This window comes from Mercenaria mercenaria, chromosome 6, assembly GCF_021730395.1.
Source record: "Mercenaria mercenaria strain notata chromosome 6, MADL_Memer_1, whole genome shotgun sequence".
Lineage (NCBI taxonomy): Eukaryota > Metazoa > Mollusca > Bivalvia > Venerida > Veneridae > Mercenaria > Mercenaria mercenaria.
In genome coordinates, this window is record NC_069366.1 from 48844332 (window position 1) to 48870536 (window position 26205).

Genomic DNA, 26205 nt, shown 5'->3' on the forward strand with positions numbered 1-26205 from the left:
AATTAGAGAAACCGTTAGCAAACAGCATGGATCCTGACCAGACTGTGCGGATGCGCAGGCTGGTCTGGATCCATGCTGATCGCAAAGCCACTATGTTGGTTTTCTCATGGCACAGCTCAAATGATATTTTGTGACTTGAAAATGTCCTTGAGATAGCTGCAATTTCGAGGTAAGCAATTTCCAGATACGGAGTTTCAACTGTATTTTATTGTTTCAAGTACCTTACCTAAGTTGTTCATGTCGCCGCTGCAGTGGACGGACCTTTTGTGTACTGGGTTCAAACTCTGATGGGACATCCTCGTCAGCTAAACAGACGAGTTGTTCCAGTAGCATACAAGGGTGATGCAATGAGCTTCCATTATAATCTAAAATACATCAAAACAAAAAAAATTAAACTGAAAAACAAGCTGTTACCATTGGTATGTACGGAACAGTTAAGAATGTTTTTGAATATTACTTGTTTAAAGGTGATGTTGAGGATCAGTAAAACTTATTCAATATTATCTTATATTATCTTATAATTTTAACTGACAACTTCTCAGCATGTAAAGGTGAAGAACAAATGTTTGGTGCATTTGAAGTCACAACAACACACTATTATGGTGACTTTCCAGCATTTCTGGCTTTTGTAGTAGTCTTTATAACACATGGTTGTCTGTCTTAAAATCATTTTCAAGTTTTAAAACAACAACAACAAAAGCGTAACAAACTAGACACAGTAACCATAACCATTTATTTTCATTTAACTTCATTCATTTACCACATTTCAAACAGATGTCTTAAGTTTAATTTTCAATTACAATTTTATGATGACTTCAAGGCAACAATTTGATTGGCTTATCAGCTAGTGTTTCCATCCAGTTATATCAACAAGAAATCTAATTATCTCCCTTTAAGATATTGATACTGCTAGATTTCCAGTTAAAAGCTAAATATCTTTGGCATGAATTTGCCAACTCCAATTAATTTTTTGGTTATCTCAATTTTAATCTTGACATGTTTTCTGGGAGGAAAAGATAATATAAACTTCAGAACTAGGTGAACCATGGTCTGTCAAATGATTGATGAGTAAGGATTTAAGACTAAATGAATGGCATTTCTGTTAAAGACAGTATTTCCTTTCTTACACATGTAAGGGATGGAATCTAATGAGTATCTCTGTGGTGATCTGCAGCCAAGCTGTTGGGCTTACAGTCCATCCAATAAATATAACTGTTTGTAGGAGATAACTCTTGAAGCTTTTCAAATTTTCTAGCAAGTTATCTCCCATTTTTTCTCATAAAATAAACTGGATGCCAAGATACCCCGGGAAGCAGAACTAGCCTGGGTCTCCTACATCATCCATTCTTCTAAACTGGCTATCATTCTTATTGGTGTACCACCTAGTAACAATTATGAGCTGTGCCATGAGAAAACCAATATAGTGGGTTTGCGACCAGCATGGATCCAGACCAGCCTGCGCATCCGCGCAGTCTGGTCAGGATCCATGCTGTTTGCTTTCAAAGCCTATTGCAATTAGAGAAGCTGTTAGTGAACAGCAGGGATCCTGACCAGACTGCACAGATGCACAGGCTGGTCTGCATCCATGCTGGTCGCAAATGCACTATGTTGGTTTTCTCATGGTGCGGCTCATTTTTGCTTTTTCAGCTCTATGGAGATCAAGTGTGACTGGTGTTTTTTTTTCTGTGAAGTAAAGCTCATAGCATGTTGAAAGTAAATGGTCAGTTTTGGGAATACAGGTCGACATCTTGTGTCTTCACATCAAAGGAAATATTCAAGTACTTTTCAAGGACTTTTTTTCAAGAACATTGTTTTCACTTTCTAAAGGGTTAGGTAGAAATTGTGCTCTGTGTAACTGTGACAAAGTATGACTGCTACTGGTCCATACCAAATCAATAAGTGACCAAGTATCATTATTCTTCCACTGTTTTATATATATATTTTTAAAACTTATTCTTTCCACACAATAAGTTCTTGACAGAACATTTTTCAAGAAGTTTCAGGTGAAATTCAAACATTCTTTTTTTTCAAAATTCAAGTACTTTTTCAGGTTGTTTCGGATGTTAGACATTTTCATGGAGTTTTCAAGGACAAGCATCAAAGCCATGGACTAATTTGAAGTTCTGTGCAAACCCTGTTATGCAAAAAATCCATGATTATCCACTTTTTCAGTTAGCTTAAAAAGTTTTTTTCTGGCTCGATCCTTGTCCTCAACAAGTAAGTAACAAGTGCCCCTGGTCAATCAAAATTGGTGAAGAAATGACCTTTAACCAAGTGTCTTCAGTCAATCATCACGGAGAACCTTTGTTTTGCCGGAGATTCCAACTTTCAACTTCTAGATTGGGAGTCATTTGATCTACTGAGCTAACAGGACATGCTCGCAGCCAAGCAAGTAATCTGGAAATGGACAATAATTATTACCTTAAAACTTCCATACAACTACAGCAGACAATATTCCCTCTACCTTCTTCCCAGGATTCTGAAACAATAATTGATACTTGTGGGGAACTAATTTTTGTGCACCTTGTGTTTTTGCCCCATCCTTGAAATTAAATTTAAAATTCCTAGATTTTATCTTTCAGCTCTATAATCCAAGTAAAATACATTAAACCCTGTATTAAGCAGCCAGCCAAGGGAGAAACAATTTGGCTACTTATGGAAGATGGCTCCTTAAGACAAGTCAATTTGGGAAGCTAGCTGACTGACTGGTTATGGCAAGTGGCCTCTTAATATAGGTGATGGCTAAAGCAGGTTCAAATGTAGTAATTTTAGCAAAAAACACAAAAAAAATTATGTGATTTTACAGCATGTACATTCTTCTTTTTTTTTTTTGCTTTATAAGATTCAGTCTCTCTCTCAACTTTTTGTGCAACAGAACAATTCATAAATAAAGCCTTATACTTAATATATCCATTAATTTATAAGAGATTTTCTTTCTTCAGCTTTTTTTTTTTTTGTCTGAATGTCTTTCCTACCTAGTTAGGAATAAGTTAAAGAACAAGTATGCCCACGGGCAGAATGTCGAACCAGCAAGCTGTCAAATGTGACCTTGACCTTAGACCTAGGGACCTGGTTCTTGCGCATGACACTCGGTCTCATAATGGTGAATATTCATGCCAAGTTACATCAAAATCCCACCATGCATGAAGAAGAAATGCTTCAGACAAACTTCAATTTGACCTTTGACCTCAAACTGTGACCTTGACCTTTGAGATAGGAACATGGGGTTTACTCATGACATGCCTTCTCACTGAGTTAACATTCTTGCCAAATATGAACAAGATAGATCAATGCATGTCAAAGTTATGATCCGACCAAAATCGAACGGACGCACATACACCGAACCACCAAAAGTGGTGACTATATCGAGCTCACCGCAAGGGGGCTCGACAATAAAAAAGATTAGTAGTTTTCCAAAACCTAAAAAGGCAATCTGTGTTACAAAATTAAGTTCAAATTCCTTTTTTCTATCATTATAAACAAGTTCTTTTAATGAACAAGAGGACCATGATGGTCCTGAAACGCTCACCTCTTCCCACATGACCCAGTTTTGAGTATGACGTCGTTTTTTCTATTATTTGACATAGTGACCTAGTTTTTGAGCTCATGTGACCCAGTTTTGAACTTGACCTAGATATTATCAAGATAAAAATTCTTACCAATTTTCATGAAGATCCATTGAAAAATATGGTCTCTAGAGAGGTCACAAGGTTTTTCTATTATTTGACCTATTGACCTAGTTTTCAAAGGTACGTGACCCTGTTCTGAATTTTACCTAGATATCATCAAGGTGAACATTGTCACTAATTTTCATGAAGATCTCATGAAAAATATGGCCTCTTAGAGAGGTCACAAGGTTTTTCTATTTTTATATCTACTGGCCTAGTTTTTGACCGCACGTGACCCAGTTTCGAAACTGACCTAGATATCATCAAGGTGAACATTCAGATCAATTTTCATGAAGATCGAGTTTCAAACATGACCTATATATCATCAAGATAAACATTCAGACCAAATTTCATACAGATCCCATGAAAAATATGGCCTCTAGAGAGGTCAAAAGATTTTTCTAACTTTAGACCTACTGACCTAGTTTTTGACCGCAGTTGACCCAGTTTCAAACTTGACCTAGATATCATCAAGATGAACATTCAGACCAACTTTCATACAGATCCCAAGAAAAGTATGGCCTCTAGAGAGGTCGCAAGGTTTTTTTATTATTTGACCTACTGACCTAGTTTTTTAATGCACCAGTTTCAAACTTGACCTAGATATCATCAAGTTGAACATTCTGACCAATTTTCATGAAGATCCATTCAAGGGTATGGCCTCTAGAGAGGTCACAAGGTTTTTATATTTCAAGACCTACTGACCTAGTTTTTGATCGCAGTTGACCCAGTTTCAAACTTGACCTATATATCATCAAGATAAACATTCAGACCAAATTTCATAGAGATCCCATGAAAAATATGGCCTCTAGAGAGGTCACAGCGTTTTTTCATTATTTGACCTACTGACCTACTTTTTGATGGCACGTGACCCACTTTCAAACTTGGCCTAGATATCATCAAGATGAACATTCTGACCAATTTTTATGAAGATCCATTCACAAGTATGGCCTCTAGAGAGGTCACAAGGTTTTTCAATTTTTAGACCTACTGACCTAGTTTTTGACCGCACATGACCCTGTTTCGAACTTGACCTAGATATCATCAAGATGAACATTCAGACCAACTTTCATACAGATCCCATGAAAAATATGGCCTCTAGAGAGGTCATAAGGTTTTTCTATTATTTGACCTACTGACCTAGTTTTTGAAGGCACGTGACCCACTTTGGAAACAGACCTAGATATTATCAAGGTGAACATTCTGACCAATTTTGATGAATATCTCATGAAATATATGGCCTCTAGAGAGGTCACAAGGTTTTTCTATTTTTAGACCTACTGACCTAGTTTTTGACCACACGTGACCCAGTTTCGAACCTGACCTAGATATCATCAAGATTAACATTCAGACCAACTTTCATACAGATCCCATGAAAAATATGGCCTTTAGAGAGGTCATGATGTTTTTCTATTATTTGACCTACTGACCTACTTTTTGATGGCACGTGACCCAGTTTCGAACTTGTCCTAGATATCATCGAGTTGAACGTTCTGACCAATTTTCATGAAGATCTTGTGAAATATATGGCCTCTAGAGAGGTCACAAGGTTTTTCTATTTTTAGACCTACTGACCTAGTTTTTGAAGGCATGTGACCCAGTTTCGAACTTGACCTAGATATAATCAAGATGAACATTCTGACCAACTTTCATAAAGATCCCATGAAAAATGTGACCTCTAGAGTGGTCACAAGCAAAAGTTTACGGACGGACGGACGGACGGACGATGGACGCCGCGCGATCACAAAAGCTCACCTTGTCACTTTGTGACAGGTGAGCTAAAAAATTCCAAAAAGCAACAAAATCCTCTATACCATGATTTTTTTAACTAAAAGAATTTTTACAAAGAATACTGGCATTCAGTAAATTACAGACATGACTAATGATTATATTAAAATTGAATGACATCGTTTCTAAAGGAATTTGAAACTCCTAAACGTTCACTTTACTGAAAATAAATCATCAGTTATATCTCTGTACTTGTTTTTTTATTTCCTCGCAAGTGACTCCAATTGATTTTGAGGTCAGTAGGTCAAAGGTCAAGGTCACATTGACCCAGAACAGGTCTACGGTTTCCAGACGATAACTCAAGAATGCTTGGGCCTAGGATCAAGAAAGCTGATAGGGAGGCTGGTCATGACCAGCAGATGTCCCCTATTGATTTTGAGATCAGTTAATGAGCCCAACATGACCAACCTTCAAATCATTTGTAGTTTTTTTTGCCAGCCAGTTATATTCTGGCGAAGTTTGATTAAAGACTATTTCAAAATAGAGGATGGTTTAATATGAAAATGTTTTCCTTTGATCAGATCTTTATTCTTAGCAAGTAGAACCACAAACTATCTGTAGGCAAGTTGGCTGGCTTCCTCCCATGAAGCCCGCCCGCTTAGCTCAATAGGTAAGAGCGCTGGTCTACAGATCTCAGGGTCGCGAGTTCGATCCTCGGGCGGGGCGTATCTTCTCTGTGACTATTTGATAAACAACATTGTGTCTGATATCATTAGTCCTCCACCTCTTATTCATGTGGGGAAGATGGCAGTTACTTGCGGAGAACAGGTTTGTACTGGTACAGAATCCAGGAAGGTTAACTACCCGCCGTTACATGACTGAAATACTGTTGAAAAACGGCGTTAAAACCCAAATCAAACAAAAACAAGAGGACCATGATGGTCCTGAATTGCTCACCTCTTTCCAACATGACCCAGTTGATAAACATTCAGACCAACTTTCATACAGATCCCATGAAAGATATGGCCTCTAGAGAGGTCACAACGTTTTTTCATTATTTGACCTACTGACCTACTTTTTGAAGGCACGTGACTCACTTTCGAACTTGACCTAGATATCATCAAGATGAACACTCTGACCAATTTTCATGAAGATCCATTCACAAATATGGCCTCTAGAGAGGTCACAAGGTTTTTCTATTTTTAGACCTACTGACCTAGATTTTGATGGCACGTGACCCACTTTCGAACTTGACCTAGATATCATCAAGATGAACATTCAGACCAACTTTCATACAGATCCCATGAAAAATATAGCCTCTAGAGAGGTCCCAAGGTTTTTCTATTATTTGACCTACTGACCTAGTTTTTGAAGGCACGTGACCCACTTTCGAACTTGACCTAGATATCATCAAGGTGAACATTCTGACCAATTTTCATGAAGATCTCATTAAATATATGGCCTCTAGAGAGGTCACAAGGTTTTTCTATTTTTAGAGCTACTGACCTAGTTTTTAAGGGCACGTGACCCAGTTTCGAACTTGACCTAGATATCATCAAGATGAACATTCAGACCAACTTTCATACAGATCCCATGAAAAATATGGCCTTTAGAGAGGTCACAAGGTTTTTCTATTATTTGACCTACTGACCTAGTTTTTGATGGCATGTGACCCAGTTTCGAACTTGTCCTAGATATCAATAAGTTGAGCGTTCTGACCAATTTTCATGAAGATCTTGTGAAATATATGGCCTCTAGAGAGGTCACAAGGTTTTTCTATTTTTAGACCTACTGACCTAGTTTCTGATGGCACGTGACCCAGTTTCGAACTTGACTTAGATATCATCAAGATGAACATTCTGACCAATTTTCATGAAGATCTTGTGAAATATATGGCCTCTAGAGAGGTCACAAGGTTTTTCTATTTTATACCTACTGACCTAGTTTTTGACGGCACGTGACCCAGTTTCGAACTTGAACTAGATATCATCAAGATGAACATTGTGACCAACTTTCATAAAGATCCCACAAAAAATGTGACCTCTAGAGATGTCACAAGGAAAAGTTGACGGACGGACGCACGCATTGACGCTGCGTGATCACAAAAGCTCACCTTGTCACTATGTGACAGGTGAGCTAACAAACAAAATCAAACTAACAAATCCTCCCATGAAAGAACTCTACACCCCAAGCCAGGTTTCGAACCAACACTGGTGACTGGCAAGGAATCTACTGACACTGCTTATCCAAAGACAATAACTTAAAAGAAGCTCAAATATGTTCATTCTATCAAGTTTGAAGTTTGCTTGGAACATACCTTCATAAGTTTTCACTGATTCATGCCTGCAGTGACCTAGATGCAACATTATGAATAATGTCCAGATGCTGACTGCAATGAAACACCTTATGACTAAATCTGATGATGATTGATCTTAACTTTTACCCTGCTAAATTTCTAAAATGGACTGGTCCGCCATTAAGTTTGGGCAATACCACTTACTATTCAGAGGGATTTTCACTGAATATTTACTGACTCAATAGCGAACAGTGCAGACCATGATCAGACTGCACGGATGTGCAGGCTGATCTTGGTCTGCACTGGTCGCAAAGGCATTTTCATTTGCCGCTAGCAGGCTAAAGGTTAACATGTCTAACAGTAAGATAATAAACATAAGGACTACGGGTCATAAGAATAAGATAATTATGCAATACAAAAAAGATGAAAAATGATTAGGTCTAGAAATAAGTGTACCATTTTACAGACAAGACGGAATTCTCTCCAGGGATAATGGCATGGCCACAGTCCAAACTTGGGTTTTTATACAGTTTATTTTTCTTCTTCCTGACCCATATCCACAGGCTGGGAATTTTGTCTGTTCCCGATACATATGTACTGAGTGATCTTCGACTTCTGTATGACACCATCTCTGAAATAAGAGATACAAAATGATCTTACCAACAGCAGCCTCTACTATTAATGTCAAAATCTTTAAAAAGTTGAAAACTACTTTTCAGGGCAGACTTCTTATGGTCTAATCAAGCCTGTGTATAGAAGCAAAAAAATATTTGATTACATTGGATTACATCAAAAAGGCATGGCCACAGCTTCGAACAGGGGTCCATCAATCTTGCAGAAGTTGAGAAGGGCCAGTTATTCCTGTAACAAGAGGACCATGATGGTCCTGAATCGCTCACCTATCCCCACATGACCCAGTGTTGAACTGAGTATGAAGTCGTTATTTCTATTATTTGTCATAGTGACCTAGGTTTTGAGCATATGTGACCTAGATATCATCAAGATAAAAAATTCTGACCAATTTTCATGAACTCCATTGAAAATATGACCTCTAGAGAGGTCACAAGGTTTTTCTATTATTTGACCTAATGACCTAGTTTTTGAAGGTACGTGACCCACTTTTAAACTTGACCTAGATATCATCAAGGTGAACAATCTCATCGATTTTCATGAAGATCTCGTGAAAAATATGGCCTCTAGAGAGGTCACAAGGTTTTTCTATTTTTCAACCTACTGACCTAGTTTTTGACCGCACATGACCCAGTTACGAACTTGACCTAGATATCATCAAGCTGAACATTCTCATTAATTTTCATGAAGATCCATTGAGAAATATGGCCTCTAGAAAGGTCACAAGGTTTTTCTATTTTTAGACCTACTGACCTAGTTTTTGACCGCACGTGACCCAGTTTCGAATTTGATCTAGATATCATCAAGGTGAACATTCTGACCTATTTCCATGAAGATCTCTTGAAAAATATGGCCTCTAAAGAGGTCACAAGGTTTTTCTATTTTTAGATCTACTGACCTAGTTATTGACCGCACATGACCCAGTTTCGAACCTGACCTAGATATCATCAAGGTGAACATTCTGACCAATTTTCATAAAGATCCCGCGAAAAATATGGCCTCTAGAGAGGTCACAAATTTTTTTCTATTTTCAGACCTACTGACCCAGTTTTTGACCGCACGTGACCCAGTTTCAAACTTGAGCTAGAGATCATCAAGGTGAACATTCTGACCAATTTCTATGAAGATCCATTGAGAAATATGGCCTCTAGAGAGGTCACAAGGTTTTTCTATTTTTAGACCTACTGACCTAGTTTTTGACCCCACGTGACCCAGTTTCGAACTTGACCTAGATATCATCTAGGTTAACATTCTGACCAATATTCATGAAGATCTCTTGAAAAATATGGCCTCTAGAGAGGTCACAATGTTTTTCTATTTTTAGATCTACTGACCTAGTTTTTGACCCCACGTGACCCAGTTTCGAACTTGATCTAGATATCATCAAGATGAACAATCTGACTAATTTTCATGAAGATCCATTGAGAAATATGGCCTCTAGAGAGGTCACAAGGTTTTTCTATTTTTAGACCTACTGACCTAGTTTTTGACCGCACGTGACCCAGTTTCGAACTTGACCTAGATATCATCAAGGTGAACATTCTGACCAATATTCATGAAGATCTCTTGAAAAAAATAGCCTCTAGAGAGGTCACAAGGTTTTTCTATTTTTAGATCTACTGACCTAGTTTTTGACCCCACGTGACCCAGTTTCGAACTTGACCTAGATATCATCAAGATGAACATTCTGACCAATTTTCATGAAGATCCATTGAGAAATATGGCCTCTAGAGAGGTCACAAGGTTTTTCTATTTTTAGACCTACTGACCTAGTTTTTGACCCCACGTGACCCAGTTTCGAACTTGACCTAGATATCATCAAGGTGAACATTCTGACCAATTTTCATGAAGATCTCATGAAAAATATGGCCTCTAGAGAGGTCACAAGGTTTTTCTATTTTTAGATCTACTGACCTAGTTTTTGACCGCACGTGACCCAGTTTCGAACTTGACCTAGATATCATCAAGATGAACATTCTGACCAACTTTCATAAAGATCCCATGAAAAATGTGACCTCTAGAGTGGTCACAAGCAAAAGTTTACGGACTGACGGACGGACGGACGGACGCACGGACGACGGACGACGGACGCCACGCGATCACAAAAGCTCACCTTGTCACTTTGTGACAGGTGAGCTAAAAATGCACAGGGCCAATCTGTTAATATTCCTGGGGGACTAACTTTCATGGAGTTTTAGGTTGAACCTGTCCATGAAATTTAATCCCAACAAACTATTAATGTTCCTAGAGGGAATCCACAAAGTCATATCCCTATGAAATTGTCCTTTTATTAGCCCAAACCACAAAATTTTGTGCTAATGAAATTAAATGATTGAATCATTAGACCAATGGATTTTTCCTTGATTTTTCATCTGGAGCATAACTTGATAACTATTAAAGGTATGCTGATAGTGCTTGAGCCGGCTCTGTAGGTCAAAGGTCAAGGTCACAACTTGAGCTCAAAGGTCAAACCTGTCCATCATATTTTGTGTTTGGAGCACAACTTATTAACCATTCATGGTACTGATTTCAAACTTGACATGTAGGTAGGTTTTGATGAGACAATGTGCAGAGAACATGAACCTGGTCTGTAGGTTTAAGGTCAAGGTCACAAACTTGGCATGTAGGTAGGTGGTGATGAGACGATGTGCAGAGTATAAGAATCAGCGTGGTAGGCCAAAGGTCAAGGTCACATGGTATACTTAATACTACTTAAACAATTACATGGTTTTTAGAGAATTTTTGAAATATGAGGATGAAATATGTCTTATTTTCCAGTGGTTTATACAGGCTGGATAGGAACATTTTTGAATAGACATGATATATAAGAAACATGAGAATTTTGCATCAGCTTCTGATGGTAACGCTGTAAAAGAAACAAAAATTTTCTATTTACATGGGACTAAGATAAAATCTGATTTAAGCTATTTAACTGAAAGGTATCTAAAAGAAGACAAGTAGTATTTGAACATACCTCTTGTTATATGGGGTTATTTATATGGTAGGGTTATAGGTTTTCCGAAAAAAAAAAAAACAACAAAAAAAAAACCACACAATAAAACAAACGTAGATTCAATGTTGTGTTCTGAAAGGTCAAATGTTTCTTTACCAGTCGTGGTGGTGTGTCTAAAATTAGAGATGTCAAATATGTCTGAAAGTTTCGAAGTGCCATTCTGTACTTGTAAATTAAAGAAAGTTTCTGAAACCTGTGTAAGTGAATTTGTAATCGGGGAATGTGGTTTGTGTGAAAAAAGACTTGGAACAGATCCATTTAAAGACAAAATTTCAGTTACAATTAGAAATTTCAGACTAAGGTAACTTGAGACTGTAGGTGTTTTCTGAGGTGTTGAATGTCTAATCTATCTTGCCTTTCGTTGCTGCAGGTCATAGGTTCAGGTACATAATTGCAACCAGAGTGCTGTTTTTAGATGCTGTTAAAAAAGTTGATGTAATTGAATTATGTGTTTCTTGGATTTAACATAATTGTTTTTAACATTTACCCTGCTAAATTTCTAAAATGGACTGGTCCATTATTCAATGTGTGCAATACCATTTATTATTCAAAGGGGTGTTCACTGAAAATTTACTGACAGAATAGCAAACAGTGCAGACCATGATCAGCCTGCAGAGATGTGCAGGCTGATCTTGGTTTGCACTGGTCGCAAAGGCAAAATCACTTGCTGCCATCAGGCTAAAGGTTAAAAACAATTACTGTATTTCAGTTAGGCACAGTGGTCAGTGGCTGTAAAATCATTCAATATAGTGAATATGAAATTTCATGCTTCCCTTACGAAAATGAAACATGGAAACAAGCTGGCATTAAGCTGCAAGGTAACTGTCAATGATCTGGTAACAGTCTGTCAAAAAAAAAAGGTAACTGGAAATAATCTGACTCCTATATGGGAACAAACTTCCAAGAAAAAAAATTTAGCTGAAAATAATATGGACACTATTTCCATATTATTTCCAGTTTCTGGGAATAATCTGCAAACTATATGACAATAAACTGGCTCATAACAATCAGCATGTAAACACACTGACAATATTGTCAGCTTGTTTCCAGTGTCTGGAAGAAATCTGGCAGGAAAATGGCAAGAAACTGGAAATAAAAAAACATAATTTTTATAATCGAATTGAATGAGTACTGAGATACCAGCTTGCATACAAAAACTTAAGCAAAAAATGCTATGTGGGAAAAGGGGCTTAATTTTGGAAAAAAGTATAGTTATGGGACCTGCTTAGTACATGTCAGGTCATGACATTGAACAAGTGTGTAATTAGTTTCAATCTGTAATTTTGTAAAAAAAAAAAAACAAAAAAACAAACAAAAAACAAAAAAAAACACAGGGGCATGTCCAATAACTTCTATTCTTTGTATAATCGAGATAAAAATTACATAAGTGACAATATTGTATGGATTGGCTGTCTGTCTGACAGTACATTGGATATAAATTACTCAGAGCAGATTCTGACAATACACTGGCTACACAATGGCAATACACTGGCAATATACCCATCTTAGCAATTTTCACAGCAAAACAAATATTACAAGACACCTTATCAAAATGGCCAAGTGTTGCATTTTTCCCTCCAAAACTATTTTCAGTTTTCAATAGTTTTCCAGCACTGATGGGCACATGTAAAGGTACTTTTTTATCATTATACAGTTACTTGTTTTCATTGTAACACAGATTCTGTCCGCAACAAGTATTTTTGCTAAACAGATACAGAAATTTTAAAAGTCATGTATTTTCGCTACTCTGTAAAATTAAACTTGCAGATTTACCATAATCTTTGTCAAATTTCCTTTGGTTTCAATATTATATTATTGATAACTGAAATATTGCAAATCTGAATTTGTATTAAAATTGAGTCACAAGCAAATGAAGGTTTTAAGTCACATTAAAATTCATATTAAACATTAATAAGGACAAATAGAAAAAAATATATACTGACACTAAACTGGAAACAAACTTCCCATACACTGACAATGCTATGACAATACAATGGTAATAAAGACAATTTTCCTAGGGGGAAATAAAAAAAATTAGTAACACTGAGTAGTAAGCGATATATTGGGATACTAGCCCATCTTTAGCTCAGTAGGTAGAGCGTCGATCTACGGATCATGGGGTCGTGTGTTCGATCTTAGGACGAGGCATATGTTCTCCGTGACTATTTGATAAATGACATTGTGTCTGAAATCATTAGTCATCCACCTCTGATTCATGTGGGGAAGTTGGCAGTTACTTACAGAGAACAGGTTTATACTGGTACAGAATTCAGGAACACTGGTTAGGTTAACTGCCCCCTGTTACATGACTGAAATACTGTTGAACAAGAGCTGTCTCCATAGGATGACACATGCCCCCGATGGCACTTTAAATGAATAGTTATGGCCGATGTTCGAGTTTAGGACCTTTGACCTACGGAGCTGGGTCTTGCGCGCGACACGTCGTCTTACTGTGTCACACATTTATGCGTAGTTATTTTAAAATCCATGCATGAATGACAAAGATATGGACCGGACACCCCATCAATGCACTATCATGAAAAAAGACCTTTAACATCTAAGTGTGACCTTGACCTTTGAGCTACGGACCTGGGTCTTGCGCATGACACGTTGTCTTACTGTGGTACACATTCATGCCAAGTTATTTGAAAATCCATCCATCGATGACAAAGATATGGACCGGACACGCCCATCAATGCACTATCCCTTATTGTCTAAGTGTGACCTTGACCTTGGAGATACGGACCTGGGTCTTGCGCGCGACACGTCGTCTTACTGTGGTACACATTCATGCCAAGTTATTTGAAAATCCATCCATCGATGACAAAGATATGGACCGGACACACCCATCAATGCACTATCCCTTAATGTCTAAGTGTGACCTTGACCTTTGAGGTACAGACCTGGGTCTTGCGCGACACGTTGTCTTACTGTGGTACACATTCATGCCAAGTTATTTGAAAATCCATCCATCGATGACAAAGATATGGACCGGACACGCCCATCAATGCAATAACCTTTAATGTCTAAGTGTGACCTTGACGTTTGAGCTACGGACCTGGGTCTTGCGCGCGACACGTCGTCTTACTGTGGTACACATTCATGCCAAGTTATTTGAAAATCCATCCATCGATGACAAAGATATGGACCGGACACGAAAAATGCGGACAGACCGACAGACTGACAGACCGACAGACAGACGGTTCAAAAACTATATGCCTCCCTTCGGGGGCATAAAAACAGCATTAAACCCAAAACAAACAAACAAAACTAGTCCATCTGCCACACTAATGTATACCCGCTGTTACATGACTGAAATACTGTTGAAAAACGGCGTTAAAACCCAAAACAAAAAAACACTCATGTATTAAGTGCTCATAACTTTGTACTGCATAAAGGAATTTAGTTAAAACTTTAAATAATGATTCCAGTTTGCTAAATGTATGTTTGCTTGTCCATGTAAGAGAGCCTGGCATGTTGTGTCTGACTATACACTGACAATACAATGACAACACACTGGCAATATGCCAGTGTGTTGTCAGAAAAATATTTCCAGTTGACTGGCTGTGCACTGACAATACAAGGACAACAGACTGGAAAGTCCAAAAAGCCGCTTGTTGTCAGTTGTGTATCCAGTGTATTGCCAGATTGACATTGCATACCAGTTTGTTGCCAGATTGTTGTCAGTGTTTATTTCCAGATACCTCTATATAATTTAGCTCCTTCAAATAGTTTTATATGAAAAATCAATGAAATTTTGTTAAAACGTCATTACAAACATCACTGACAACAAACTGTATATAAACTGACAGCAGACTGGAAGTTAAATTTTACAGCTGGTTTTCAGGTCTGGAAATCAGCTGACAAGCACATGGACACATGATGGTTATTAAGTGGCAACACACTGGATCAGTTTATTGTCAGCTCTGGAAATAGGCTGGCAAGTAACTGGATTTTAGAGTATTATTGACTGGAAACACACTGGACATAAACTGACCACACACTGACAATAGGGAAGGTTTTTCATAAGGGTTATGGCAAAAATGGCAATTTCTTGGGGTTGAAGATAAGATTAATGGGAATTTTACTCATTCCATGGAATTTGAATTCATGGGTTGATCAACAATGAAAATATACAAAAATCAGACACTAATTATGCAAAAAGACAGACGGACATACAATCAATTATACGTTCCGCATATAAAAAACAAAACAGGATATTGAACCTTTGATTATCACAGTATTGAGAAAATAAGTTTATGAAGTTTAAATCAAGATACAAAGAAAAACTTGACCAGACGATGCTGCCAACAAATGGAAGAGTGCAATAAGCTATATCTATTCTTCAAACAGTTAAGCTAAAAAAGAAAGCTATTAAAAAAACAACAAAAAATTAAATGACTGAAAAGTCCTTGCAAAAGATGCTAAACCTAAAACCACATGCACACACACACAAAATGATAGCTATATGACAAAAGTTTCCGTATATCTTTAAAAGTTGTATCTGAAATGATATGCAAGACATGGAAGACCGGGAATCTCAGTTCAATTAGAATCATTACAATACTGCTCTTGTCCCTAAAATATAATTCCGTCCTGTTATTCTTCAGAATCTTAGAACGAATTGCCCAAGAGGATTAATGAAAAGCCGCTGACACATAGCAATTATGTGCGTACTAATTAAATCTCGAGGCATGCAAGTATTTACTGGAGCGGCGATATTGTTCATCCGGCCTCTGAGATGTCCATAATTTGCATATGATTAGCGACTGACATGAACAAAATAGGAATAGCGGGAACCGACGTCTAATAAAATGCGTGAGACAGTTAGATCATCACACAAGTTGCTAGCGATAGATAGAATGTAGTTTTATTTACCCAACCCAGAAATCTGTAAATGACACGATAAAGTCGAATCGAAATTGCTCATTGTCGACCATTTTTTTGCAAATTACATTCACATTGGGTAACAAGACAGTTTTTTTGTTGTACTTAATTACTATTAAGTGCCAAACCCTAAAATGTGACATCTAACCTGCACACACTAATTTTTCAATATCTTTTTGCCTACCATTTGTGTAACCAGGATTTTTGCACTTTAGTCTGCTGTAACCTATTATCACTTAAATAGCAATACTGATGAATAAATGACATTATGGTCAAGTTAATTATATATCCATACAGAATTTTGGAATACTGATATTTAAACAACGAGAACAAGAGTGCCTAACATTCACAATGTACAACTATCACAGTAGATTAATTATGAATTTTAAATACTCTACTTATTGAGTGGACACTGTCAATATTCACAATTGTGACTAATTCAAGGGCCATAACTCTGGAGATACTAATTTAAACTTGCTGCTTATCAAACTTTATATTATAGAAATAAGCATGGCTAAGACAAAAATAAATATCTAGTAAACTTATTTGGAGGACCCTGTTTGGTGAGCGTTACTAAGGGGACACTGTCTATTCTTGCAATTGTGAGTAATTGAAGGGCCGTAACATATGATCTGTCTGGTTTTCGTGTAAAAATATTTCCTGTGAATATTAAAGGAGAATGAAAACTAGAGCTATCACTAAAGGTGATGAATGTACCCCCCGCATGCACTGACACAGTGCATTGCAATTTGACGCACACAAGATTGCATAATTATGTGGACTGTATGTATATAGACTGTATGTATACAGTATAGTAACAAAAAACAAAGTCCCATAACTATGCAGAATATTTATCTAAAAGAACGTAACATGCACCATGCACAACTAGGGTCAGTACTGATCACTTGTGTGAAGTTTCATTAAATTGTGTGCAAGGGTTCGGAAGATTAGGCCCGCACAAGATTGCATATGCAGACTGTATGTACATAGTATGTTAACAAGAAACAAAGTCCCATAACTCTGCAATATTTGTCGATGAAAGAACCTAACATGCCCCATGCACAACTACTGTTGTTACTGATCACTTGTGTGAAGTTTCATTAAATTGTGTCAAGGGGATGAGGAGAGATGGTGCGCAGAAGATTGTGTCTATGTACATAGTTTAGTAACAAAAAACAAAGTCCTGTAACTCTGCAAAAAAATTTTCAGAAAGAACCTAACATGCCCCATGCACAACTACTGTTGTTACTGATCACTTGTGTGAAGTTTCATTAAATTGTGTCAAGTGGATGAGGAGAGATGGTGCGCACAAGACTGTGTCTATGTATATAGTATAGTAACAAAAAACAAAGTCCCATAACTCTGCAATTTTTTTTTCTGAAAGAACCTAACATGCCCCATGCACAACTACTGTTGTTACTGATCACTTGTGTGAAGTTTCATTAAATTGTGTGAAGTGGATGAGGAGAGATGGTGCGCACAAGATTGTGTCTATGTATATAGTATAGTAACAAAAAACAAAGTCGCATAACTCTGCAATTTTTTTCAGAAAGAACCTAACATGCCCCATGCACAACTACTGTTGTTACTGATCACTTGTGTGAAGTTTCATTAAATTGTGTCAAGGGGATGAGGAGAGATGGTGCACACAAGATTGTGTCTATGTATATAGTATAGTAACAAAAAACAAAGTCCCATAACTCTGCAATTTTTTTTTCTGAAAGAACCTAACATGCCCCATGCACAACTACTGTTGTTACTGATCACTTGTGTGAAGTTTCATTAAATTGTGTGAAGGGGATGAGGAGAGATGGTGCGCACAAGATTGTGTCTACGGACGGACAGACAGACAGACGGAGGACAGACAGACAGACAACCTGAAACCAGTATACCCCCCCTTACAACTTTGTTGTCGGGGGGTACAATAACTATAAAACTTTACTTTAATATTACATATACCGTGCTTGCTATTTGTAAAATTTTCATATTTAATGGAAAAAATGTTACCTAAACTTTCATAGATCTATTTTCCTTCTTGTTATAGACATTTAGTAATATATATATGTATTTTTGGAATATCTATAGACAATTTTCAATCAAATACAAATTTTAACACTGTTATAAACAGAAGACTCTACTTGTGGGGACTTTCTGCTATACCAATACTGATAATATCACCATTGGGGGATTATATTCTTTTTCTAACAAGCAGATTCTGCACATTCCACTTTTCTCTTTCCACAGTGTACTATGCAATTTCTGCTAATTCTACTTTTCTCTTTCCACAGTGTACTACGCAATTTCTGCTAATTCTACTTTTCTCTTTCCACAGTGTACTATGCAATTTCTGCTAATTCTACTTTTCTCTTTCCAAAGTGTACTATGCAATTTCTGCAAATTCTACTTTTCTCTTTCCACAGTGTAACTATGCAATTTCTGCTAATTCTACTTTTCTCTTTCCACAGTGTACTATGCAATTTCTGCTAATTTTACTTTTCTCTTTCCACAGTGTACTATGCAATTTCTGCTAATTCTACTTTTACTGACTTCTTTTCTATTTCTACTTAACAAGTACTGCTAACTCTACTTTTCTAATCCTGCCAATTCTACTTATAGCAAGTTCTTTTCTAGATCTACTTCCCAAATTCTGCTAATTCTACTTTAAGCGACTTCTATCAGGGTTCGAATTTAAGCTCGCATACACGCAAAATGCGGGTACATTTTGAACAAGAGCTGTCGGAGGACAGCAACGCTCGACTATTCAACAGCCTTGTCAATTGAATGAATACAAAAGTTGAAAAAGGGGCATAATTTTGTAAAATGCAAAGTAGAGGTATTGAACCTCTGTACTGCATGTCATATCATGACAGTGAACAAGTGTGTGAAGTTTCAATCCTTTCCAATTTGTGGATACTGAGATACCAGCTTACATACAAAAACTTAACAAAAAACTGCTAAGTCAAAGGGGCATAATTTTGTAAAAATGCCAAGTAGAGTTATGGGACCTTCACAGTGCATGTTAGATCATGACAGTGAACAAGTGTGTGAAGTTTCAATCCATTCCAATTAGTGGATACTGAGATATCAGATTACATACAAAAATTTAACCAAAAACTGCTAAGTCGAAAAAGGGGCATAATTTTTAAAAAAAGAGAGTAGATTTATGGGACTTGCTTAGTGCATGTCAGATCATGATAGTGAACAAGTATGTGAAGTTTCAATCCATTCCCATTAGTAAGTACTGAGATACCAGCTTACATACAAAACCTTAACCAAAAATTTCTAAGTCGAAAAAGGGGCATAATTTTGTAAATAAGCAAAATAGAGTTATGGAACCTGTGCAATGTAGATCAGTTCATCACAGTGAATAAGTGTGTGAAGTTTCAATCCATTCCCACAAGTGGTTACTGAGTTACCAGCTTACATACAAAACCTTAACCAAAAATTTCTAAGTCGAAAAAGGGGCATAATTTTGTAAAAAAGCAAAATAGAGTTATGGAACCTGTGCAATGTAAGTCAGTTTGTCACAGTGAATAAGTGTGTGAAGTTTCAATCCATTCCCACAAGTGGTTACTGAGATACCAGCTTACATACAAAACCTTAACCAAAATCGGGACGCGGATGCGGACGCCGACGCCGACGCGGACGCCGACGCATGGGCGAGTGCAATAGCTCACTATTCTATGAATAGTCGAGCTAAAAATGCGAGTGACTTTTGCCCAAGCTCGCAAAATTTTGCGAGTGCAAAATCTCAATTAGAAATTCGACGGTTTTAATTTCTCTAACTTTCAGTTTCGATCTGCTGTAAATACGCATTTCACACAGTACGCACCAATTGGTAACGTTTTTACATAGTGCGTGGACTGTTTGCAGATTTTAATTATGCAACATGGTAATTACGGGTATGCGCGCGCACCATATTTGATGGAAAACCGTGTTTTGTACTACACACACTCACCAGTAGTGTTATCGAGGACAAAGCCTTGTTTCTGCCCAAAACAGTTGAACAAAATTGCGACTAAAGTTGAAAAATTGAGAGTTGAAATTTTTTGTACTCGCAAAAATTTGCAAGTGCAAAAAATTGTTGAATTCTTACCCTGTCTACACTCTTCTATGCAAACTAATTTTACTTTTTTCTTTGTACTATGCAAACTCTGCTAATTTTACTTTTTTTCTTTGTACTATGAAAATTTTGCTAATTTTACTTTTTTCTTTGTACTATGCAAATTCTCCTGATTCCACTATTAGTGACTTCTATTCTCTTTTTTTCTACGCAAATTCTGCCTTTTTTCTTTGTACTACGCAAATTCTGCTAATTTTACTGTTTTCTTTGAGCTATGCAAATTCTGCTGATTCTACTAATTCAGATTTTTACAAAAACACCTCTTTCTTGCAAGGCAATGAATATGGACAACTGCATTAATGACCAGACACACTGTTTATTTGATTAGATATGTCTAATTTAACAAACCACATTTAAATCTTATTCCATTAAGCTAATCAGTAAAGTGCCCTTTGTCACAATGTACTTTACATTTTTTTAAACTTTTTAAGTTCTGCAATGTTTTGTTTCCTAATCCTACTGAAATAATTCAATCTCATCTTTCTTCTTGTTTTTAATGATGATTTTGTTACATTTAACAACATACCGGCACAATTATAGGTCATATGGGGACCTTCCAGCACGTATAGCTCATGCTAATGATCCATGTTAAACAAAATTCACAACACACATTTAAAAAAAATCAAATGTTATTACAAGCTAAAGTCATTCACAAACTCAAGAACAACATTTGGATCAAAATCTCCTGACTTTTATTAACTCTTAGCCTGCTGGCGGCAAATGATTATGCGACCAGTGCACATCCGTGCAGTCTGATCATGGTCTGCATTGTTCCCTTTTCAGTCAGAAAATTTTTGGTGAACAACCCTTTGAATAATAAATGGTACTGCCCAATTTGAATGATGGACCAGTCCATTTTAGAAATTTAGCAGGGTAAGGGTTAAAACAAATATCTATGAGTTAACGTCAGTAGTGACTTTTCTTCTTCTTCTGAAAAGTAAGTGCTTTTCAAAATCTATTACTGAAACAATATAGAGTGAAAATATCTAATTCTAACCAGCTGTAACGGTATTGGAGAGTTACCGAAATTAAACTGGCCAAGGTGTGGTTGAAGGGTTCCGCATTTAACACCACCATGTTAACATTTTAAATTACCTCAACCTACGGCATGTTGCAATGTTAACAATCACTTTAAACTTTTATAGATGGACAAAATGGTCTATTTGTTTATCTTTTAACAGCATAACATCTTAACATATCTTTATCCCATGACGACAATCTAATCTCTATATATCCGAATAAAACTGATTGGAATATGAGCTTTATGAGCGCTAGTCACACATCATTTAACATAGAAAAGTTACCTCTTTAGTACCTAATTTATTATTCATATTTCATAAATACAGTCATTTTTGAAGTACTTGAGTGTAAGTGAACTACTGATGTAAGTCGCAAGATTAAGTAAAATTCTGAAGTCAGTTGCAAAACCATGTAAAATGCAGACGTGGTAAGATCAAGTAAAATACTGATTTCAGGCACAAGACCAAGCCAACTAATGATGTCTGTCAAAAGATCAGGTGAACTACTGATGTCAATGACCTACTGATGTCAGTCAAAAGATCAAGTGAACTGCTGATGTCAGTCAAAAGATCACGTGAAGCCACAATATCAAGTGAACTGCTGATGTCAGGCACAAGATCAAGTGAACTGCTGATGTCAGTCATAAGATCAAGTGAACTGCTGATGTCAGTCAAAAGATCAAGTGAAATACTGATGTCAGTCAAAAGATCAAGTGAGATACTGATGTCAGTCGCAAGATCAGGTGAACTTCTAATGTCAGCCACAAGATCAGGTGAACTACTGATGTCAGCTACAAGATCAGGTGAAATACTAATGTCGGATCAAGTGAACTACTAATGTCAGTCACAACATCAAATGAAATACTGATGTCAGTCACATGATCAAGTGAAATACTGATGTCGGTCACAAGATTATATGAAATACTGATGTCAGCCACAAGATCAGGTGAACTACTTTGTCAGCCATAAGATCAGGTAAACTACTGATGTCAGATCAAGTGAACTACTGATGTCAGCCACAAGATCATGTGAACTACTGATGTCAGCCACAAGATAATGTGAACTACTGATGTCAGCCACAAGATCATGTGAACTACTGATGTCACCCACAAGATCATGTGAACTGCTGATGTCAGATCAAGTGAACTACTGATGTCAGCCACAAGATAATGTGAACTACTGATGTCAACCACAAGATCAAGTGAACTACTGATGTCAGCCACAAGATCATGTGAACTACTGATGTCAGCCACAAGATCAAGTGAAGTACTGATGTCAGTAGCAAGATCAAGTGAACTACTGATGTCAGCCACAAGATCATGTGAACTACTGATGTCAGTAGCAAGATCAAGTGAACTACTGATGTCAGTCACAAGATCAAGTGAAATATTGATGTTATTCACAAGATCAAGTAAAATACTGATATCAGTCACAAGATCAAGTGAACTACTGATGTCAGTCACAAGATGAAGTAAAATACTGATGTCAGTCACAAGATGAAGTAAAATGACAAGTCATAAATCATGGACTATAATTAGCAAGTTATTTGGGTTGATTTTGTCACAAAACCTGTCCTTTTTCAATGATCCATTGTTTTCTAAAATATCGGGGGGGGGGGGGGGGGGGGGGGCATGCCCCAGGACCCCCCTAAGTTGCTCTACTACAAATATTTTAAAAATGTTTAAAAAAGCTTATTATTTGAAACTTAAGACTATTTGCTGAAAATTTCACCAACTTGTCTGCAGGTTTTCAGGCATGAACCTCATATATAACTTTGCCTTTATTTTAGTCATTAATAACGATAGGTCATATCTACTCCTTACAACCTATTTACTACATAATAGTTTATCTAAAAATCATATAATATAATCTTAAAACGTTGCCAGTAGCATAAAGAACCTTTTTCTTCAGCAGATATTTTGTATTATTAAGAAAATGTCATTTCTGGTGCAATAAATAAGCTCACAAAAGTATGATTTACCTTCAGGTTTTGGCCGCCCTTTTAATGCAGTTTCGGAAAATGTGTAGATAGATCATGAACTGTTACGACCCTTATATTTCTGGGACATTGATATCAAATACCGGAACATCAACAAGTTTTTCACTTAATTAGTGGTGCAAACCTAAACCATAAGACAAAAGATAAAGGCATATCATTCGAAACTGATTACATTTTCACAATGGAGGATTAAGCTTAAAAGTTTATGCTTCAAAGATATTTATATTATGGATCTCAGAGCTGAAATGAACCCCTAAATGAAACCTAACCAGAAATCTGTTATTCTGTAAGTTCATCAATTCAAATGCTATGGACTAACATATAACCTTAGCTGCGGCGCAATGATTCTGCCTTCGACAGTGCAGACCAGATCAGCTCCCTCCGTGCATCTGATCATGGTCTGCACTGTCGCTATTCAGTCAGTAAATTTCATAAACTCCCTTCGATAAAATGGTATTGCCCAAATTGAATGATGGATCAGTCCATTCTAGAAATTTAGCAGGGTAAGGGTTAATTAATTTTGTCTTTTGACCTCATCAAATAAACCATGCAACACAACCTGAAGAGGAGTTCCAAATAAAAATTTCAAATGTATACTGCTCTCTGCAATGTTGTCATGTGACCGATGCATTCTTCAACATAAAAACAAACTGACTTAAATAGACCTGTTACATCTAAATTGCTAATTCTGACTGTTTTTAATTTTTTTAACACTTTTAAAGTATGTTTATGAAAACAATGATATCTGAAATTAGACTAATTCGATATAAAAAAGTTTATCTTAAAATTAACTGGTTTTAACTATTCTTAAATAGGGTCACTCAAAAGCTCTATAGTGCATATGTTCATTGTTTCACAAATTGACAGTAAACAAAATTTACCTTGACCTTTTACTTATAGTTTCTCATGAAAGCCAAGTGCAGATATTAAGGTACTGTAAACAAAAGGGGTGGCATCATAACTCAATGGTCGTGACCAACAGAAAATAAAAGTATGATCAGTGGATATAACATACTTCATTCCATAGAGGGGACTATTACCGGATAATGCCCTTCAATAATTATCTCTGAAACTTGCAATAAAAACAACAACAGAACATAGTTTCGATATCTTTGTCTACAAAAAGAAAAACAAGTACGAACATTCTAGTGACGAATGCATGTCAAGATTTTACATTATATACGGCTAACAAGTGTATAAAATTTTGTGATCATGTGGAATACAATGGTTCAAAATTCTATTTAAACGGTACCATTCTGAATGACACTCTCTAATTATGACTAGGTTGCTAAACAAATGTAAATGTTTTAGTCACGGATGCTGAATTTGACAGATGGCGGGTACTTGCATTCTGGGAAATTGCAAATGGCCGACTAAGGATCTGCAACAGGTAGCCGGCACAGCTTTTGACTGATTTTAAGGCGAAAATAAGATTGATGTTATTTGAAAATAAGCGGCATTTAAAGCTTTCAATCGTGTCCTTTTAGTTTTCTCAAAAATTAAAAGAGTCAGCCCATACTTTATAAAATATTGTCATAAATCCTACACCGGAAGTGTATTTTAATGCGTCCTAAGCATGATGTAAGTGATGATACAATTCTTCATAAAACATGTGCCTCATATTTCATTCTGTAATTATAAATCTAGAGATTTTTTAGTCTGTAAAGTTATGGAACTGGTGTATACTAAGTTTGTTGAAATGTATGCCAGATTTAGCCTCGCTCTTTAAAAGAGCCTTTTGTCTTAATGAGATATTTTTTGATCTGATATTTTATAGTTGCCATCCCTTTAAGCCTTAACCAGGTCCCAGAAAAGTAAAAAATTAGCTATATAGCTTAATCTAACTATATATAGCTAGAAGTAGCTATAAAACCAATACCAGTAAGGCAAAATATGTCAAAATAAGATGCAAAATGGTCATAATCACGTCCAAAAGGTTTGTAAGATGAAAGACAATAACACAAAACCAAGATCTTTATAGTCACATTTTCAATAACTGCGGCAGTATTTTGCGATAAATCATCACTTAATTTTTCACCTGTAATAACCATCTTGTATATGACAAATCTATAAATGGCTAATCGCAGAAATTCGTAACGTGTTGAAACTGAAACTGCATAGATTTCCATTCTTTGTGATTATCTTTTGTCTCATAAACCATGCATTTGAATGGGATAATAACTATTTTATATTTGATATTCACATATTTTGAACAATTGTTATTGGTTTTATAGCGATTTCTAGCTATATATAGCTAGATTTAGCTATATAGCTAGTTTGTGACTTTTCTGGGACCTGTTAACCGTTTCTGCATTTTTAGCTTGACTATACAAAGTATATGGAGAGCTATTCTACTCGCCCTCGTGTCGGCGTCATTCCGTGTCCACACCTTTGTAAAGTTTTGATGCACTTTCACTTTTTTTCGCTTTATCTCTTTAATTACTTAATGGATTTGCTTCAGACTTAAAATAGTTATTTCTCACCATCACCCACATCATCTAGTACAAGGGCCATATCTCTCACACCAGTATTTTAAGAATTATCCCCCATTTTTACTTAGAATTTCAGGTTAAAGTTTGATGCACTTTCACTCTATCTCAGTTGTTACTAAATGGATTTCACATATGATACAAGGTTCATATATCACCTTGCATCAGTTTTTCATGAACTATGCCCCCTTTTTACTTGGAATTTTATGTTAATTTTGATGCATTTTCACTATTTCAGTTTTAATTTTGATGCTTTTTCACTATTTCTCTGTTGGTACAAAAAGGATTTTATTCAAACTCAAAATGGTTGTTCCACATGGTCATCCACATCATTTGTCACAGTGTTCATGATG

At 36.5% G+C, this 26205-nt stretch overlaps 1 protein-coding gene and 1 long non-coding RNA gene across 3 annotated transcripts in view; one reads left to right on the forward strand and one right to left on the reverse strand.

Annotated features, from left to right (window-relative positions):
• Window positions 1-231: 231 nt before the first annotated feature.
• LOC128557731 (uncharacterized) lies at window positions 232-24694 on the reverse strand. The gene is made up of 3 exons (XR_008371349.1): window positions 24616-24694; window positions 8149-8323; window positions 232-365 (listed from the first exon to the last, which is right to left on the reverse strand). It is a non-coding gene; the product is annotated as an uncharacterized LOC128557731 (long non-coding RNA).
• Window positions 24695-24725: 31 nt separating this feature from the next.
• LOC123548966 (uncharacterized) overlaps window positions 24726-26205 on the forward strand; it is a 71931-nt gene continuing 70451 nt past the window's right edge. For both annotated transcript variants that reach the window (XM_053545830.1, XM_053545831.1), the window contains exon 1: window positions 24726-24753. The gene's annotated coding sequence lies outside the window, so the exon portion shown is untranslated. The remainder of the gene's footprint in view (window positions 24754-26205) is intronic.